This window comes from Drosophila arizonae, chromosome 3 (assembly GCF_054131065.1).
Source record: "Drosophila arizonae isolate 15081-1271.41 chromosome 3, UAZ_ARI_1.0, whole genome shotgun sequence".
Lineage (NCBI taxonomy): Eukaryota > Metazoa > Arthropoda > Insecta > Diptera > Drosophilidae > Drosophila > Drosophila arizonae.
Window position 1 is genome coordinate 17,373,409 of NC_142923.1, and position 19,468 is coordinate 17,392,876.

At 35.0% G+C, this 19,468-nt stretch overlaps 1 protein-coding gene across 1 annotated transcript in view; it reads right to left on the minus strand.

Annotated features, from left to right (window-relative positions):
* sNPF (short neuropeptide F precursor) overlaps positions 1-19,468 on the minus strand; it is a 43,271-nt gene that overhangs the window by 17,606 nt on the left and 6,197 nt on the right. Inside the window, exon 2 of the mRNA XM_018002736.2 lies at positions 4,984-5,002. The gene's annotated coding sequence lies outside the window, so the exon portion shown is untranslated. The remainder of the gene's footprint in view (positions 1-4,983; positions 5,003-19,468) is intronic.

Here is a 19,468-nt window from a genome sequence, read left to right on the forward strand (position 1 = left end):
AGTGCGTGGGAGCGTGTCTTGTTCAGCTATCGTGACACATAAATTTAAAACGAAATAGGAAGGTGAATTTCGTTAATCATCTAACAAAAAATATTTTGAATGATGGATTCACATATTAATAGCAGAGCAAAAGGAAAAAATCATATATTTCAAACAATTATTTTTTATTATTGCATCACGCTACACATCGTACTATTGCACTGCACACACGTCCATCTCTAATTCAGATTGCTGCTGTTAAGCATGTACCGTTGTTTTAGTTGCCGGTTCTTCGGTTGCCTGTCTGCCCTCTCCCTCTCACTCACTAACTCTCACTCCCTCTCATTGCGATATTTTCTTTGGCCAACGTTCTCACCACTCATTTACGCAAATTTCACACTAAGCACTTCAGCACTGGGCACTTTGCGTTGCTGCAATAAGCTGCAGTCGGCAATCGGCTGAGCGGAAAGAGTTCGGGTAGCTGAAGCAGCAGCAGCAGCAGCAGCAAACTGTAAGCTGAAACTGTTTCTCTATATATGTATATGCATGCGTGTGTGTGCGGGTGTGAATGAGAGAGTGAGTGAGTGTGCTTGAGTATGTCTGTGCGCCAGCACGCAGTTGGATTTCAATTGGACACGATATTAGCTAAGTGGACCACTTTGGCGAGAGGCTTCAATTGATATTTAAAACGCAAATTTAGATGAAATCATATATATATATACTACAAAAATATATAAATATATACATATTTTTAAGTTTTAAAATCATTTTAATATTTAAGTTAAAGTCACTCAAAACTAACTTTGAAAGATGAAAATCTCTTATAAAGTTTGAGCCCTCTAAAATTACTTACATAAGTCAAGGTTCATTGAAAGACATTGATATATACATATATAGATATTGAAAAAAAAAGAAAAATACAATGGCAAACCAATACTTATTTTTGGTCTTATTTAACACGAGTATATCAGGGATATGGCATGTGCACAATATTTTTGTTGAGCCCGCATTTACTTTGCATTTAGTTCTTTTGTCTAGACACTTGTCGCAACATTCGCTTTGGCTAGTTCAAGCCAAGCGGCACAATTATAAACACATGCAACACTCACAGACCCACACACACACATACATACATTTTTCTCTCGCTCAAAATCAACAATGGACAGTTGAGTGCATTAGCTGAGCGGCAGCAGGTGCCGGAGGTGTGTCGCAAGCTTTGCATGAATGAATGGAAAAGCGGGCAATAGCCGTACTCATCCACTTGAATTGTTGTTACGACCTCGTTGTTTGGGCTTGTTATCCTCCAGCACAAAAGTTTCTCAATCAGCTCAGGTATTGAAATAGTCGCAAGTGGCAAGTAATAGTCCGATAAGTGAGCCGTATATCCATATATTGTTAGCTGTGCCAATGTCCTGTTGGCCCTCGGCTAAGTTTAGAGAGACTCTCAAAGGACAAACAGACAGCTAGATGGAGGAACTATCGAGCACATGTGGTGAGCACATTCTGCAAATGTTATTGACATTTTCGATTCGTTACGAATCGTCGTCATGCGAAACAATATAATGCAAACGCTATTTGTGAGATGTCTTTTAATAAATATCTTTCATAGATACATATGTGTTTATGTGTTATATAATTCAGTTTGTGGTCCAATATTGGTTACTTAAAGATTCATAACTATGAGTTAAAGTTTAGTTTTTGTTCTTCTTTGGGCATCTGTACAACCTGTTTACATAAATCCCGTCCTGTCAGCTCAGCACTCACATGTCTCATGTATGTATATTCCTTAGCTTATACAATTTGTGTGCCTTACTCATGCTGTCAATGCACGCAATTTCCATGCCCGTGGCTCACCTTTCGTGCCCCTTCCCCATTCGCCATTTTCTTGAAACTCTCCCTTTACAATTTCGCTAATGAAATGTATCTTCGCCTTTGGCTTTAAACGCTTATGACAAGGTTATTAATTACGTTTATTGCGTACTGCTTGACTGTTTCTCTTCGTCGGTAGCTGCTGCCAACGCTTTTCCCGTCGCCATCGATCAAAAATGTTGAAATATTCATTTTTATGAATTCTAACGAAGGTGTCAATAAGCCAAACACACATTGCCATAAATAACAGCAATTGTTACACATCCGTCTTTGTGTGCATGTGTGGATACCTTAGCTGTACTTAACTTAACTGCTTTTAATAATATTTGTTATGAATTAAAAAAAAAAGTATTAAAACTGGTATGCCATAAAAACTTCATGTTTAACATATATAAGCAAAGAAGTGCAAAAATCCTGTAAGAAATGAAAACGAAAAAGGAAGACATACGAAACATTAAAATAAAACTTATACTTAATATATTTTAATATATGTTTTCATTTATGATAATGCAACATGTTATCATGATAAAAAGTAAAATTTTTTACCCATATAATAATTTAAATGTAAAAAATGTGTATGTATAATAAAAACGTGTTATTTAAATAATTAATAAATAATATACTTATACTATAGCAAAACAAATAATGTATATAAAAAATACATTTAAAAATGAATAGCATATATATTATAACATAATATTGAAAAATAAAAAAAAATTTAATAAATAAAAATAAATAAAATAAAAATAAAACTTAGGAATAAAAAAGTTCATTTGTAAAAAGTTTAAAACCTATTAAAAATTAAATGTCTTTTAAAGCTAGTAGTAGTATTTAATGAATAATATAAAATATTTAGACAATTACAGACAAGTATTGTTAGAAAAACGTGCTAAAGGACTACGAATTTAGTTATTAAGAACCTTTAATCATACATAACATTGTTAATCCCTAAAGTTTTTGACCCAAATCAATGTTAATTTATTCATATTGTAAATTTAATTTGTTTAGATTACTTCGATTACCTCTTCAATCATAACAACTTAGATTTATTGTTTTTCAATATATTTTGATGTATAAATTAATAAGTGATTTTACGTTAACGAAAGCGTGTGTTTTTTCATGCGTTCATTACTTTGCTTTTTCATTAATCTGCATGAGTGTCTGTTTATTTTTTCACTTTTTCGTTTTGTAGCCACAAATCGATAGCTTAATTAAGCGTGAGCATTTCTCGGGCTTTTATTAATAGGTTATTTGCCTTGGCTCGCATCCGAAGCCCGGTTAACTAAACTCCTCGATTGGGCCATCCCCGGGTCCACAGGTCAATTAGTCAAAAAGGCTGCCAAGCGAGATGCTATTCGTTTTACTGTTCCGCATCCTGCTGTGCCATTCCAGACTGCCAGACCGTGGCCAATCAATGCCAATATATCGATACACTATATGTATATACATATAAATATGTTTATTTTTTACATGCTTAGCTAAGTGTGCCTTAAAGCTGTTCAAATTGACACATGTCTTCGGCTGTCCAATTTATGAGGCGCCTTCGGGCATTCGAAATGTAGAAGGTTAAAGTTAAAAATATGTGCTTTAATATTTTGCAGAAGTCGATGGTAAAAGGACATGTCTCGAAGCAGCACCTGCATGAGGTGCAAAACGTTTTAGATTACAAACTTAACTCGATTTGCAGCCTCAACGAGCGAACGCTCGAAAGTATGCAACAAGTTTTTCTATTTTCTGGCCTTGGTGCAAAAGCCCTTGAGGAGTGAAAATCTGAGATTCCTCACCATAAACTGTGCTCAAATTCATCTTCGCCAGGTCGGCTAGATGCTGTTTTCTTTGCAATTACAAATTACGCATACGCCATGGCTGACGGCAGCTGATGACAGGACTCTGGGCGCTTGAGGCTAAAAATTACAAGCAGAGTGCATAAGCTGCTGACACATTGCGTGCCACGCCCACTTAAAAGTGGTAAGCCAGTATGCTAGTGTGTGTGTGTGAGTGCGCCTTTATGTATGTGTATGTGTGTGCCAGTGCTCAGGTTGAACCGAATGAGTTTCCATTATGAGCTTAGCCATGTGTCTCGCTGTGAGCAGTTGCATGTTTGTTGACATCCTTTTAGGACTCGTCATAATAATAATAAAATGCTGCTGCCACACACACACACACACACAGACACATGTACACACTACTCTTGCTGTCAGTGCAGCTCAGCGGCAACAATGGCAATTGTCTTGAGTTGGCACCAACAACAGCTCGACACAGTTGAAGCTCGCGTGTTGCGCTTTTTGTGCTCACCTTTTGGGGTTTCTAGGGGCCTTCAGATCTATTACAGTTAACAGCAGCTGTCGACTTGAAAAACTTACCGGCAACTGGCTTAAATCTGGTAAACAACCAGAGTGAAAAACATGCAAAAGCAAGCTTAGGTTTGCAGACTATTTGTAGATTAAAATTATAAATAAAAAAATCAATAATGACATATTCAATTTAAAGATAATTCCGTTTCTTTAAATTATTATAAATATATTAATATATTAAATTTTTATAAAAAATAAAATAAAGCGCAGTTAAGTCTACGAAAATGTTGAGTACCTTCACAAAAATGTCTCACTTAATGCAATTTCTCTTTTACAATTGCCAGCCAAGCGCTATATTAGCTCATTTTTCAAACCACTAAAAAACAAAACAAAAATTGAAAAACAATGCGCATGCAGATACGACTGCACAATGAATCCATGTGTACCCACACATACGCACACACTAGAACTTACATGTATACATATGAGATATTTATGCACAATGAGCATGAGCGAAAGTGACCCAAAAAAACAAAAGGCTTTCTGCCTGTTGGAGCTGAATAAGAGATTGTGAATAAATTGCCCTAGTTCGCAACGCCACTTGACACAATATTTGGGAATAGAATGCACAAAATTTAGAATAGACCCTAAAATGAATTAAAATTTTGTTGCTGTTCGATCTCTGTCACAGGCAGCTGCTGTTAATCAATTTAGCTATTAGATTTCGGCTTTCACACGGCCAATCGATCAATTTAGCTCATCCAGTTTCAATTACCGGAATTCCGTGTGAGTTGACCACAGTCAAATATGGGTTGAAATCATGTGATTTGTAGATACTTACCGAAAATAGAGAGCGAGATCTGAAAAGTATGAAATGAAATTGGATCTGTATTAGTTTTCGAAAAATGAGTTGAATATATATATTTAGAAAAATACTTAAAAATATTTCATTGTTTATACATACAAAAGCTTTGAATTAAGACACAGTTTTCTATTTAGTTCAGATTTATAATATAGAAACTAAATGAAAACTTTCAGCACTAGGAAAATTCTTGGAGTACAATTAAATTGCTGAGAGATTTTTCCTTTTTTACTGAAACCGCTATAAATAGCAGCCAATTAGCAGTTACTAAAAAAACAAAAAAATATAGCATAAATAGCTTAGACACACCCACTCACACACACACCCACACACATACAGTTGAACTATGGAAAAGAAAAGGCACATCTGCATCCCGGGCTGTGAAATGTGAAAAGCTCGCATTTATGCAGTGCAGGGTAAAGACTTTTTGCATGTTGCCTGGTTACTTGTGTGTATGTGTGTATGTGTATTTATATCTATTGCCCTGACTTGTTAAAGGACACTCTAAAGGCACTGAATCAGCGCCTGCAGTCAGCCCAAACAAAATAGCGGTTTTGCGTTGCGAAATTGTTTACTTAAAGTTTTCATTTCGAGCGCGATTTTGCAGCAGGGACTACCCCTAATGGATGCACCAAAAGCCAGCGTCAATTAAAATATGCAATTTAAAATCCTTTTCAAAAACTCATTGCATGCTGATTATTGATGAGCATGGGCAGAGCAGCAGCAGCAACAGCAGCAGCAGCTTCAAAATACTCCGCAGCGCATAATTAACTCTGAGAGCAATATTCGCACAGCTTACTCTGAGCATTATTTATTACATGCAGAGGCTCTAGTTTTCAAATTAAAATACAGTTTTAAAATATTAATGGGTTTTACTTTACACTTTTATATTGTTCTTGAATGCAAATAAATTAATGGGAGTTAAATTTTACACTTACTTTTCAAAGTAAAAGTGGAGATATCAAAATGCAATCAAAAAAAAAAAAAGTTTTAATGAAAAAAATATATAGATATAACTATAGTATAATAAATTATTAAATTAATAATAAAATATATAAAGAAATATACAATATTATAAATAATTAATAAATTAAATTTATATTGTATATATAAACATATATAGCTCGCATTGAGCATGTGTATGTGTGCGTGAGCGACAATCGTATCGCTCTCGAAATGATGTTCGTGAAAAGAGCGTAGAACGATTAAGTCAATTGAAGGCGCTCAACAGAAAAACGAAAACGAAAAGAACCGAAGGCTCTTGCTCAGAGCGAGCGCGATTGAATATGATTTTTCAGCTAAACTCGCGAACAGAGCGTAAAGAATATACTGTTAAACACTTATTCTATTTATTTAAATTAGAAAAAAAATTAAATTAATATAACAACCCATTGAATGGCCATTTTATGTTTATGTTTATATAAAATGAATAAGGTTTTCATATATAAATTTGCTTATATTAGGCTAAGACAACAGAGCAACGATAATAAGGAACTACCTAATATAATTATGAATGTTCTCTTATTATTTAAGTGCTGCATTACATTTTAGGCCACGAATCAATGTTTAATATATGCCTAAATATAATTTCGATTATGACCACATAATTGTTGGCCAATTGCAATTCGTTAACGGCACACACTCGCTGCTGAGCGCGCAGTCAAACAGCGAGCTGTTGGTTAACCAAATCAAATATGCAACTGATTGCAATGGCCAAGCGCACATTAGCCACAGTTGTGTGCGCCTTGTCGCTAATTGTGTTCGAGCTGCGGCTAGCCCATCATGATGGACACGCCGTGCGCTCAGCTGCATATATTTTGGCATATGCTATGCTCGCTGGCTGCATTTCCTTAAGGCCACTTCGATTTGCCTTTCGGTGTTGTTGCGGAAATGATTTCACTCCGCATTGGACAGCCGCGCAGAAGACCGTGTAAATACATTAGGCAACCGCAAAAGACGAAATTGACTATTGGACAATACGCATAACACACACACAGATACAAATGTGTACATGCACACAAATATCGGGCAGAAGATTTTCAATTGCACAGGACAAACAAATTTAGTGGGAATCAAGAAACAAACTTTACTTCACTATGGAGCAGACCTGTGTTAGTATTCGTTTAAAATGAGTTGAGATAAAATCATAAGTTTAGGTTTAAATTTCTTACTAAAAACAGTTTCAAAGTTCCCTTTACCTTTAAAGCTGAAATTTCTATGAGTAGACATGGGGAAAAGGGCATGGTCTAGTAAAATCAAAGGAATATACAGTCAAGTCTCAATAATTTGTTAAAAATTCTCGATAATTTTAATTTTTTTGTAAATCGACACATTGGCATCAGGTTGAGATTGGCCGTTTCCAAGGTAAGCTCCCAATTATGGTTATTCAATATCGTTGACCTGTGTTCTATGACTGAAAAGTTGCTCGCATTTGATAATGAAAACATTACGATTTTCTATCAATCATTTAGCGTTCGTTTAACTGTAATTACATAGAATTGTTTTATGGCCTTCTCATATGAGCTGCTCGTTATTGCTAGTCGTCCACACTCAAGTTGGCTATGCATTTTTTATGAATCGTCTTCGATTGCGACGATTGTGGGACAGTCACGACAGAACACGCTCAGGTATCGTGACCCAGTTGGCACTCGGACCTTCTATAGGTCAAAGTTAATCGCAATTATTTATCAATTTGCATGCACTGCAGGTTTAAAGCCACTCAGCTCAAGTTGTTCAAGTTGAAGCTGACTGCTTCCTTAGCGTATATTGCACTCAATATTATCTAGGGGGTCATGCTGAGTGGAACGCCATGAAATTGTTAATTGATATTGCACTGCAACTCATCGATTATTAAATCTCTCTCTTGGGAAAGTCGCGTGAATTGTATTTGAAAATAAATGGAAATGAATAGAACGTCAAGAATGACTGTGAAATACTCTGAAGAGAGTTAATATATGCAACAATATTTGTTTGTTTTTATATTATATACATATATCGCAGTTGGTAGTATGATATTAGTTTTATCCATATAAAGTATATGTTTATAGAAAAAATAAAGAAATTATTAAAAAAAAAAACATATTGTTCCAATAATTAACTAATGCCTTTATACGTTAGCGTCATCCTATTTTCCCTTTACCAAAAAGTCAACCAACCTCATTTTATTGGCTATTTTAACGTCAACCAATTTCATCGGCCATTTTCAGGTATATTTTCAGCCAGATATTTCGCAATTTTTGTGCCTTTTGTGTTGTAATAATAAATAAATTGCAGCTTAAATAACATAAATTCCAAATGACAGTTAATACATGGTAAATACAAAATAAATATGCTTTCACGGCGCCAATCTGCGGCTCGCGTGGGTGCGCATAAAATTGCGCATACGCCACGCTGCACACGCGCTGCATTTTGGAATGCGTTGTAAATGTAATAGCTAAAAATGCACAAAATATGTTTGGCCCGACAATATTTTAATAGCACTTAGCCCATGTTTGACGCCGAGAGGAGAGCGAGCAGGGGGGGGGGGGGGGGGAAACCCGCCCATCTGTGTGGTTTATGTTCTGTCAATTTTTTGATGGCCACTTTGCGACACTTTATATGCCGTAATATTTTTGTTTTCAATACTCCACTGACTTGTTTATGGTAAAACGATTCGGCGCACCGGAAAGTGGTTTGCCAGCAATAAATATTTGTGTTTCCCTTAAATTTGGGTGGTTTTATAAATTGAATGAGAGTGAGCCTGAGTGCGTCAACTGTGCCTGGGGGAAGCTGTGTAAAATGTGAGAGAATGCCCCAGGCGTGAATTTTAATTTGATGCAATTCTGTTATCAACAACTGAACTGTACTTAAAAGTGGGCGAATTTAAAGCCAGAAGAGTGTGAAAAAGTCTGAACTTTGAGCTAATATTAGAGCAAATGTAATCAATTTAAATATTCCCATGGTTTTAAATACTCTCTTTTGTAGAGTTAAACAAAAAATGTAACACTTTTTTATTATTATTATATATTATTAGTAATATAAATAATAAAATATTTATTTTCTTTTAGTTACAAGTATTAAATTAATAAAAATTATTCCATGTAAAACCTACTGTCTCTCCTTTCAGACTAGTGAAAGGAAAGTGCGTGGCCACTCCTTTAAATACTCCCTCGGTTACATCAACCTAAGTCTCTTTCTCATTGGAAAACAAAACAGGCTAGAGCCCAGATTTTGCTTGCCTTCAATTTAGAAGCCCACAGCTGCATAGGCTAACTGGTTTGACCTTTATCAACGAAACAAAAGGTAAACAGGCGAAATGTCACTTAGTTTGGGCATGACTACCCCTCAATTAGAGCTCAAGCCAATGTACAGACGTCCATTGATACAGGGCATACAAAATATAGACGCCATAGCAACTGAAAATGTGATATAGCAAAAACAAAGTGCGCCAAAGTGTTTTTATTGAAGTAATACCGTTTAAAGTAAGCCAAGTTGAAATGGATAGGTCTAATTGAAGGAGTTGCTATACAAACATAAATAACCTAAAGATAAATTCAAAATAAATTTAATATTGTTTTTTACTTTTGTTTTCATATTTTATATAAAATAAATACATATGTGTATATTCATATATACTTGCAAATTTTTATATATTTTTCATGTTTATGTTTACTGCCTAGATAATCAAGTACTGATCGCCCACGCAACTTGCTCCAAATTTGACATTCAGTGCCCATACAAAGTGGCTAATTAGCTCGATTCATGCGAACTATGTATAGTTTAGCCTGTGGGTAAGCCCAATGTTAACTCAACATTAATAGCTGCGAGACAAGCTGTCATAAGCCCACTGATTCGACTGTCAGCAAACTCAACAAGTGCGTACGAAAGGCCAAAGGCGGACAAGCAACGATTTAGATAAATAATTTATGCAAATATGTAGGAATACACATTCTTGTTTACATTCCATAAGAGAATAAATACCATTCTAGCAATCTTTAGCTTTTTCGTTGCGTTGCTTTGCAAAATATTGCGCATACGCCGAGTGCTGCTCATAATTAGAAATCCAATTGAAATTAATGCAATTTCGTTGGCAGCACAATTAATATGCTCAGCCCCCAAATAATAATAATGGTATTAATGCTAAACGGAGTGTGGGCGTGGCAGGGCGTTAAATCCTCGTTAAGTGCTCAACAAATGCGGCATGAATTCTTCTCCAAGGGCCTCTCACTTTCCCTTTGATTTATGTTGCGCTTCGTGAGACGCGTCTGTCCAAATAAAGCTATATGTATATGCGAGCCGTTTGTGTGCGAGAGATGTGAAACAGGCAGTCCAGTCACGCTTGATTTATGTTTGGTTTTACTCGCTGTCTGGCTGTTTTTCAAGAACAACAACAACAACAACAACAGAACTCAAAATGTATTCAAATAAAAACTGTGCCAACAGCAAGAACAAAAAAAAAAAAAGAAAAATATAGCATACTTTTTAGGGGCGAAAATGGGAGCAGACTGCTGGGAATTACGCGTAATTAAATGGTTTAAAATCATTGAGCACATTTACACGACGTAATTGAATTAGAAAAATGCAAAAATTCAAATTGAATTTCTTTATAAATGTGAATTGAAAGCACATAAATTAAATAAATCTGGAACAAAAAATATGTATAAATGAAAATTTGTATATAAATATTTAATATTTTATATAAATATATTAAAAATATTATGTACGTTTTATGTATATAAAATATTATATTTTAAGCTTTTAATTTCATGAATCAACTTTGAATATTCAATATTAATAAAAATATATATTTACTTTAAATTTAAAAAAAATTAACTAAATATTTTCAATATTAACAACTAAAAATTTTAACAGTTTTTATATAAATCTGCAAACGATGTCAATACAGAATATATAAATACATTCATTAAACCGATTTTAATAACTACAAAACTGTTCATTATTCAAATTAGCAATGCACCTTTCAGCTCATATCGAGTCCTCACTGTATTCATATTTGTTTTTAAAATGTAATTTTCAAGTGATTTTCCCGCTTAGCAAATGTGGCCCAAGTTTCTACCATAAATTTCTTACTCTAGACAGACTTTTTAAATGCTTTCACTTCGCTAAATCCTTTAACTTTTTTAATTGCCAAGGGAAAGGAATTTTTGTATTCAGCTTCTTCTTATTGAAGCGCTTCATTGAATCGCTGGCAGGCAAAACCGAAAACCCTAATGAGAGCTGGCCAAATATTTGTTTTGTCTTAAGAGTAAAACGCCTAAAGAATTCTTGTACTGCAAATTAGTTATACATAAATATAGATACCCTTGAGAAATAATGGAATGCATTAAGTGAAATGTAATTAATTTCGCGTTAACCCTGAGCCGTGCCTAAGCAGACCCTAAGGCATGCTTCGATGAATGCATTATAGCAAATAAAATCGCATTTTTTAAAGCATTAATTAAGTTTAAGTTTACACACACACACACACAGACACAAACACACATGAACAGTTAACAAAGTTGGCTAATTAAGTGCGTCGTTTAGCCGGCAGCTGTTTTGGCTGTGTTTAGAAATAATTAAACCGAAATTAACGTCATTGTTGTGATAAGCAGTACTACGATAGCAGCGCGTACAAGCTGATTATTAATGCGATAGATACATACACACACACACTCATATATATATAATGTGTATGTATGTGTAAGGCGCAGCAGCTGCTTGTGGTATAGCGGACTGGGGCGAGGCACTTAATGAGTCGCATTTTGAGTGGATCTCGCATAAAACACGTAATAAACGAAGCAACTTTATCGAATTATTTGCAGTCATTGCACTTGCGGATTAGATAAAAATAGATAGATATCTAAATATATGTATATTTATATATGGTACATTATTTCATAATCTGATTGCTTATCAGCGCACGCGGCTTATCTATTAATTGACTTGTTTTGTGACTCGACCGTGATTCACAATTTTGGTGATATTTTATGTGCCAGCAGCACGTGATAAACATTTAATGTGTGCTACAGTATACAGAAGAATTCATTGAGTTTAGGGTAGTCCAACTTAATTGACATATACCAGATGTACGTTCTTAAAGACATTCATTTAATAAATTGGCCATCATTACAAGCACTTCAATTTCCATAATCCTGTTCAGGTATTTATAAGGAGTCTTTTTAGAAGTGTTTTCGCTTTAAACATTTATTTCTCTTTATTGTCTCACGAATGGAAGCATCTGTAATGTTCCCTTAAATTATACAAATGGGATTATATCAATTATTTATGACGAATTCAACAAGTGGCGCGCAATAGAAATCCTTGAATTATGCTTAGGTACATACTTCGTGCTTACGTCCTTTTATACAAGGTTCTATGCCACTGCGCACTTTGCTAACAACTACATAAATACACTAACACACACACATATTGTAGAGTACATGAGTCTGTATATCCTGATATTTGTTTTCCATGTTGACAGACAATAAAAATTTCAAATGGATTTTACACGATTTTAATTCAAATCGAACTTTATAAATAAATAAAACTCGAATAGATAAAAAAGATATAAAACTACAGTAATATACGAACGAATATTGAATTTGACACGGATTTCAAGCATTTCAATAACAATTCCACTCGAATGCTGACAACTTGATTGGTATTTATTTTTATTTACTTTCCATATTGGCCATGAGCTACAAAATATTTTTGTTATAATCGTTCTGTTATTATGCTATCAACTTTTTTATTTATTTTCGTTTTATTCTCTTCGCTGTTTGCTTTGAGCAGTAAACGCGATATTTATGCCAGATTTTGCAATCCTTTGCGTTGGCGATGCACTTTGGCCGTGATGAATGATGCGGATGCTTGGACAGAGTTGACCCATGCCACGCCACACATTCCATCAATTTCATGCCAGCTGTGACGAGCAGCGAGTGGATGCACTTGGAGAAAAATATGGTGAATTTCAGAATTCTCTGACTTTCAAAGCAGCATTAACTCAGAGCTTACTTTAAGAATAGAGCTGAGCACAGTTAAACTGGAAATAATTTAATTAGAAATGAGTGAAGCCAAAAATAGTCTAAGAAGCGCTTACATTTAGTCTTTACATTCAGAGGAAATTACAGAAAAATTAAATATTAATTAAGAAGGCAAGAATCAAAGAATAGAAATGTTCCCTATGAAGTTATAAGAACTTAAAATAAATGTTGTAAAAATTACTAATCATAGCTCGCATATAAACACTGATCGTTTCTCGATCTGTATTTTACTCACACTCTGAGCATAAAGTCGGAGAGCAACCGATTGGGTCGGACCTTTAACGAGCTCGTTCACGATCGGATCTTTGATTTTTTCTGCTCTGAGTGTTTGCCGATCAATTTGTCTGAGCTAAAGAAAGAAAAAATGTGAAACAAGCAGTGTGTATATGTGTATGTGACCGTGAGCAGTAAGTTTTTACTCATTTAGTGACTCATTGTGCAAACGTCAATCGTATCACTCTCTAAACGATGTTCGTGAAATCATCGTCAAACGAATGATCAAACTGAAGGCGCTCAACAGCAAATCAAAACGAAAAGAATCGAAGGTCTCTGCTCTTGCTCTTGCTCATATAAAGAGCAATTGAATGTGATAGTCAATTATTTGCGAACTATGAAAAATTATAATATACAATATATTTTAACATTCATTCATAGCATGCAGAATATCAGAATTAAAAGTAGAATTTCAATATTATTTATATTATTATCTTCTGAGATCTCAGCGTTCACAAGGAAGAAAAGACGCTCAACTCCGCTCGTCATTAAAATATAATTTTTTATTTTCAACTCAGATAATTTCCGTGTTTTCTCTCAGTGAACGCACAGTTTTTACTCCTCAACAGAAACTGCATAAAAGCGCTGCATATGGATAACGTGACCCCAAAAAAAGGCACAACAGCTTGATTGCAGAACTGTTGGCATAGCACGAACTCTTTGCTCTGCCGTGAAACTGAGCTGAGCTGAGCTGAGGCTGAGCTGAGGCTGAGCTTATGCAGAAGCTGTTGTTGCTGCTGCTGCTGTTGCTGGGCTATATTAAAAATATACGGATGCACCTGATTGATTTATGAGTGACTTTGGCCGTAGCAACTGCCCACAGGCCACTACCCAGAGCTCACTTCCGACTGTCCGCAGCCCAAGTGCAACTCAAACCGGGTTAAGCCCAGTGAAGCGCGCATTGCAATTGGTCGGGTGGCAACTTTTCCTATATTTCCTCTCGTTTTTATTCATGTGTGTGCAGGTGTGGTGTGCGAAAGTCACTTGAGTGCTGTGCTGCGCTCCATTGAGGTCAGTCTGCGTGGGTTGTTGTGGCTTTTCCTGTTGCAACTGCAGTTACATAATTAAGTTACACCCGGCGTATGTGTGATAAATTGCATGCTCTCCCCTGTTAAAATCACATTTGTGTGCGAGCTGGCATTCATGCTTGATCACCTGTTTGGCTAGCTATTAACTAGCTTTTGCTAAATACATTGGAATTGCGATTTGAGAACCATAGCCTTATATACATCGGTAGAGCTCAATAAAAATGTATATTAAAATAACTCAAATTAGCTAGTTATATAAATATTTAATAATTATTTATATATTTTTTATATATTATAGCTGCTTAAGAAAACTAAATTTATACATTCCTTTTCATTTTCTATTTAATTTCATTTCAAAGAAAAACCTTGTTGAAGAGTTGAGAAAACTATAATCAAACGAAAAGCAAATGTTTATGCAGCACTTGATTAATTTGATTGCAGTGCTTTGCTAATGATAAAATAATATCAAATCGAAAGAAGCAAAACATAATTATATGTATTTCATATATGCATGTGCAACAACAAAATAGTTGCCACAGCAGTAAGGTAAGACTTGTAGCAATTTCATGGCCTTCCGGCATTTTCATCAACGGCTGCACCATTGTTTGCTTGCTCTTTTTATTATTTTATTTAGAGCTCAGGCTAATGAGCTGGCTAAGTACATAATTATTTAATGCCCGGACAACACTATGCTACAAAGCTGGCTGGTCTTTAATATTGGCCAGAAAACAGCTGCGGAATTTACGAGCCCAGCACAACATTTGAATTTTTTAAGCGTTCTTGACTTAATTACTTTGGCGCAAAAATGTGAGCAAATGAAATGGTGTGAAAGGGTCTTCGCTGAAGGCAATGGGGTAGAGGGTAGGGGGAGGAGCCAGCTGTTAATAGGCTGGTGTTTGTCCTGGCAGACAGGACATGCTCGCAGCAGGTAAATGCCTGCCAGAAGCAGAAGCCCCAAGACTGCCAACAGCCCAATAAATTGACTGGGCGAAGTTTTTCTGCTTTTTGTTTTCTCTTTTCAGTATTTTTTTTAGCTGCCCAAAATGAAAATTCATTAGCTAATTAATTGGCCGTCCCATCAACACACTTTTTCAGCGAGAAATTATGAGCCCGAAGAGAGCGTGAGTACATGTATTAATAAATCGTAAACTAAAATTAGCTTAGCTTAGCCTTCATAAATACGCTTTGACAAATTCGTTAACCAGCTAAAAACATTTTCATTTATTTGTTTCAATTATTCAAATTGTGAATGCTGCCATCGCGATGTGATATTTCAACTTTAACAGCCAAATAAAAGTAATTAAATCTCAACATTTTATTCTTGACGAGAAAATTTGATGGTGAATGAATATTTTCATACTCTTGCGTGTATAAAAAATATATAAAAATAATAAAAAGCTAATAGTAACCTTTTGTAACTAAAAATCATTTTTCTTAAATTATTAAATATTATTCTTCAATAAAAAAATGAAATGTTCATATGTAATAAGTAAGTAAATAAATATGATAAATTATTTTCATATAAACATTTAAATTAATAAATTAATTTAATTAATAATTATTTTTAGAGAATATAAATTTTTGTAACTAAAAATAATTTTAAATTAAATATACATTTTGCATTATACTTCAATAATTTAAAAAATAAATCTTTATATGTAATAATAAAGTAAATAAATATGGTTAATGATTTTCAATTAAATATTAAAATAAATAATTATTAATAATTCAATTTCATTAATAATTATTCTTAGAGAAACAGGAATGATTATATGTACAGTACAGTGGTACAGTGAACTAACATTCCCCCATTTTCCATGTTCGTTAACAAAGTTATGTTGCCCTACTCAAGGGTATGCATAAATGCCCAGCGAGTGGTGTGAGAAAATAACTTTGATTACTTTGAAAAGCTTTGTTTTTGGTATGCAATAAATCACTCAAACAAATCGCATTCAGTTCAATATGCCATTTTTACAGACAAAGGCTCAACAACCTTTGTTATCTTTATCATCTATGTAAAGAAAAATAAAGTGATTACGGCAGATAAAAGTTAAAGATTTCGCTAATCCATAAATTTCATGGTATGATGTTAGAGACATTCCAGCGTGTAACAAAGTAAGCAGCTTACAAGCAGCTTTACAAATATTTAAGCAGCTTAGAAGGACAATAACAACTTTTTAACAGCCTCAACAGAATACTCAGAATAAATCCCTGCATCTAAAACGAAAAATAGCAAACAAATCATAGAGGCCAATAGCTGAGCGCAGTTCAACAGCAAATCAACTTTGCTAATGGCTCAATAAATCTGCATTAGCTGGGCTCGTAGGCCGGCCCAAAAGCAATGGACTGTGCAACATGTGGCGTATACGCAATGCAATTGCAGACACGAAAATAATTGCGCGCGTGTGTGCGTGTGCGTGTGTGACGTTGTTTTTAATGTTGCGCGATAAAAGCCAAATTGTCACGCGTGATGCACAGCAACTCATCAGGCAGACAAGCGGACAGAAAAGAGACAAGGGACACTGACAGACAGCTGAGCAGGCGTGAGCGTGCTTCGCTTGTTGTCAGCTCGTCAGCTCTGATTTAATGTGCCCGGCTGGACACACGTCAACTTCAATTGGCCAGCTGCTGGCGTGGGCCAGCGAAAGTCACGTAACTGTAATTAAATGGTTTAGCAATTAGCCGAAGACTATAATATGCCAATCCAAGCTATCGTACACGGTCAAGGTCCAATCACAAACTCAAATCCACTTGATGTCCATTTACTTAGGAGAACTTTTCGACCCTGAAGCGAGAGCAAAGCCAAGGGATTCGAGTGACACACATAAAAGAGAGAGCAAGCAAATTATATGGACTCTGTAGTTAATTTCGAGTGTTTGGCTGGGGCGTTCTTAGCCAATTTGCACTGTATTGTACAGTTAATAAATGGTTAAGTTGAATTGCTCTTCTCCTTGCTGCTCTTGTTGTTGTTGTTGTTGATGTTGTTCTCTTTTGCAACACTCGACGCTGATGAAGTGCATTAGGGCCCGTCTGTGCTGTGATATTTGAGCCATGTCTGCATGCGACTGGCTCTTAACAGTGAACAAAGCAGTTTGCTTATTTTTTTTTTTTTTTTTTCTGGTCTGATTTATGTGAAGCATTCATATTTTTGTTTGCATATATATTGTATGAAAACTTTTTAATTTATTAATTTATGCAAAGAGTGTTGAAATTTTTGAGTGTTTAGGGCAAGCTTTAATTCGAGCTTTTTGAAGATTTTCTGTATATATAATTTTATAAAAATTTACGTCAATTTGGCAACAGATATTGGCTTCAATTTAATTTACTATTGACATGCTTGTTTGAGGCAAAGTAAGTAAGTATTTATGTAGGTAGATCAACAGCTTCAGTTTAGCTGCTGTTGAGTGGTGAGAGAGTTGGCATCTTTAGCTCTGCTCTCATATGTGCTCATGCATACACTCGCTCAGGGCATCGGCTATGCCGACGTTTCTTATTGGAGTATTAATAGTCGTGAGAATATATAAAAGGGGCTTCGTGAAAAACGAAGCCGTGAGTGCACTCTCATCATATTCTCCCTCAGCATATGTATCATATCAGTTTGAAGCTGAAACTCATAGTGATCGGACGTTTTATTTTTTGGTGCCAGATCAGTGGGAAGAAGCAGCGAGCTATAAAACAGTTATATTACTTAAATAATATACACGTACATAATAGTCTATTCTTGACTGATGGCCTTTGTTGTTCTGGCTTCCAACTTTGTTATTTAGAATTGGTTCTTCAATTAAATAAATAAATAAATAATAAATAGTCTATTCTCTGTTATTTCAACATTTTGCTGTCTATGCTAATTACCGCAACATTGTGCTGTTACGTTAATTGCTAACATTGCTTCTTGCTGTTGCATTATCCATGCTGCTCTGTTATATTAAGAAATAAGTGCAGAGTTTAACAGTTTGTTTTCAGTGGAGCTTACAGAAGTCTTTAACAGTTGCTGTTAGACAACAATTATGGAAGTGCGAGCTATTATATTGTATTATTATTATATATATATATTTTTATATATGTATTTAAATTTTTTTTAAAATTATTTAATTGATTTTTCTTTATTTTATATTTAGCTTACTATCTTTTTTCATATTATGTTTAATTTAAACATATTTCAATTTAATTATTTGTAGCTAATTTACCATCTGTTATGTCAATTTGCTCATTTAACTGTCTATTCTGTGCATATCTCCAACAACAACTGTTTTCAAGCCATGCAAATCCTTTTCGGTCTGTCACTTAAGCCCTCTGCCTATACACAACAAAGACACTGTGTTACGAACATTTATCAGACATCATCAGCATTTGATCCAATTTAATGCCTTTAATTAAATTTCATTATGAATTGCATATTGTTAAGCTGTTCACAACAACGACACCTGCACATGTAGACATGTAGACAGCTGTACATACTAACACTTTTAATGATACAGTTTAATTAATGGACCAACAACTCAGATGTCCTCGACGAATCAACACGTGCTCCTTTAGCCCAGCACTAAAAATTTATGATGCGTCAGACGCTGCAGACAGAAGGACAGCGGCTTCAGCAACTCCTTTCTGGCTTCGCACAGTCTCCGTGTCAGCTGCGTGCAGACATAGCTCAGCACATATTTGTTCAGCTACTTATATAATCTGAAATGTATACATATAGTGTGTGAGAGAGAGAGAGAGAGAGAGAGATAAGGAAAGAGGAAGAGAGCTTTGTGTCTGTATTACATAATATTGCCAACGAGCAAAGCAAACTGTCACCTGTTGATTGTTTGCTTTACCTGGCTGCCTCTGCATATTTTAAGCCTTCGACTTTATCTGAAAAAGATGATACAATATTGTTGCTGTCAACGGGTTTAAGCACTGACTTGGGTGCCAAACTAGGCACTTTGTACAGTTATGTACATGTGTAGATATTTGTGTATGAGTATGTGTGTGTGTGCGTTTATGTATATATAATTTGTATTCCCAATTAGTGCTGTCTACAAGCTCATTTCTGGTTTCTAATTAAAACTATGTAACTACAAGTAGAACGTATCCTTATGTTATTTTAGTTCTAATCTTATTGTACCCTGTGCACATTGAAGAGGGGTATATAGGCTTTGT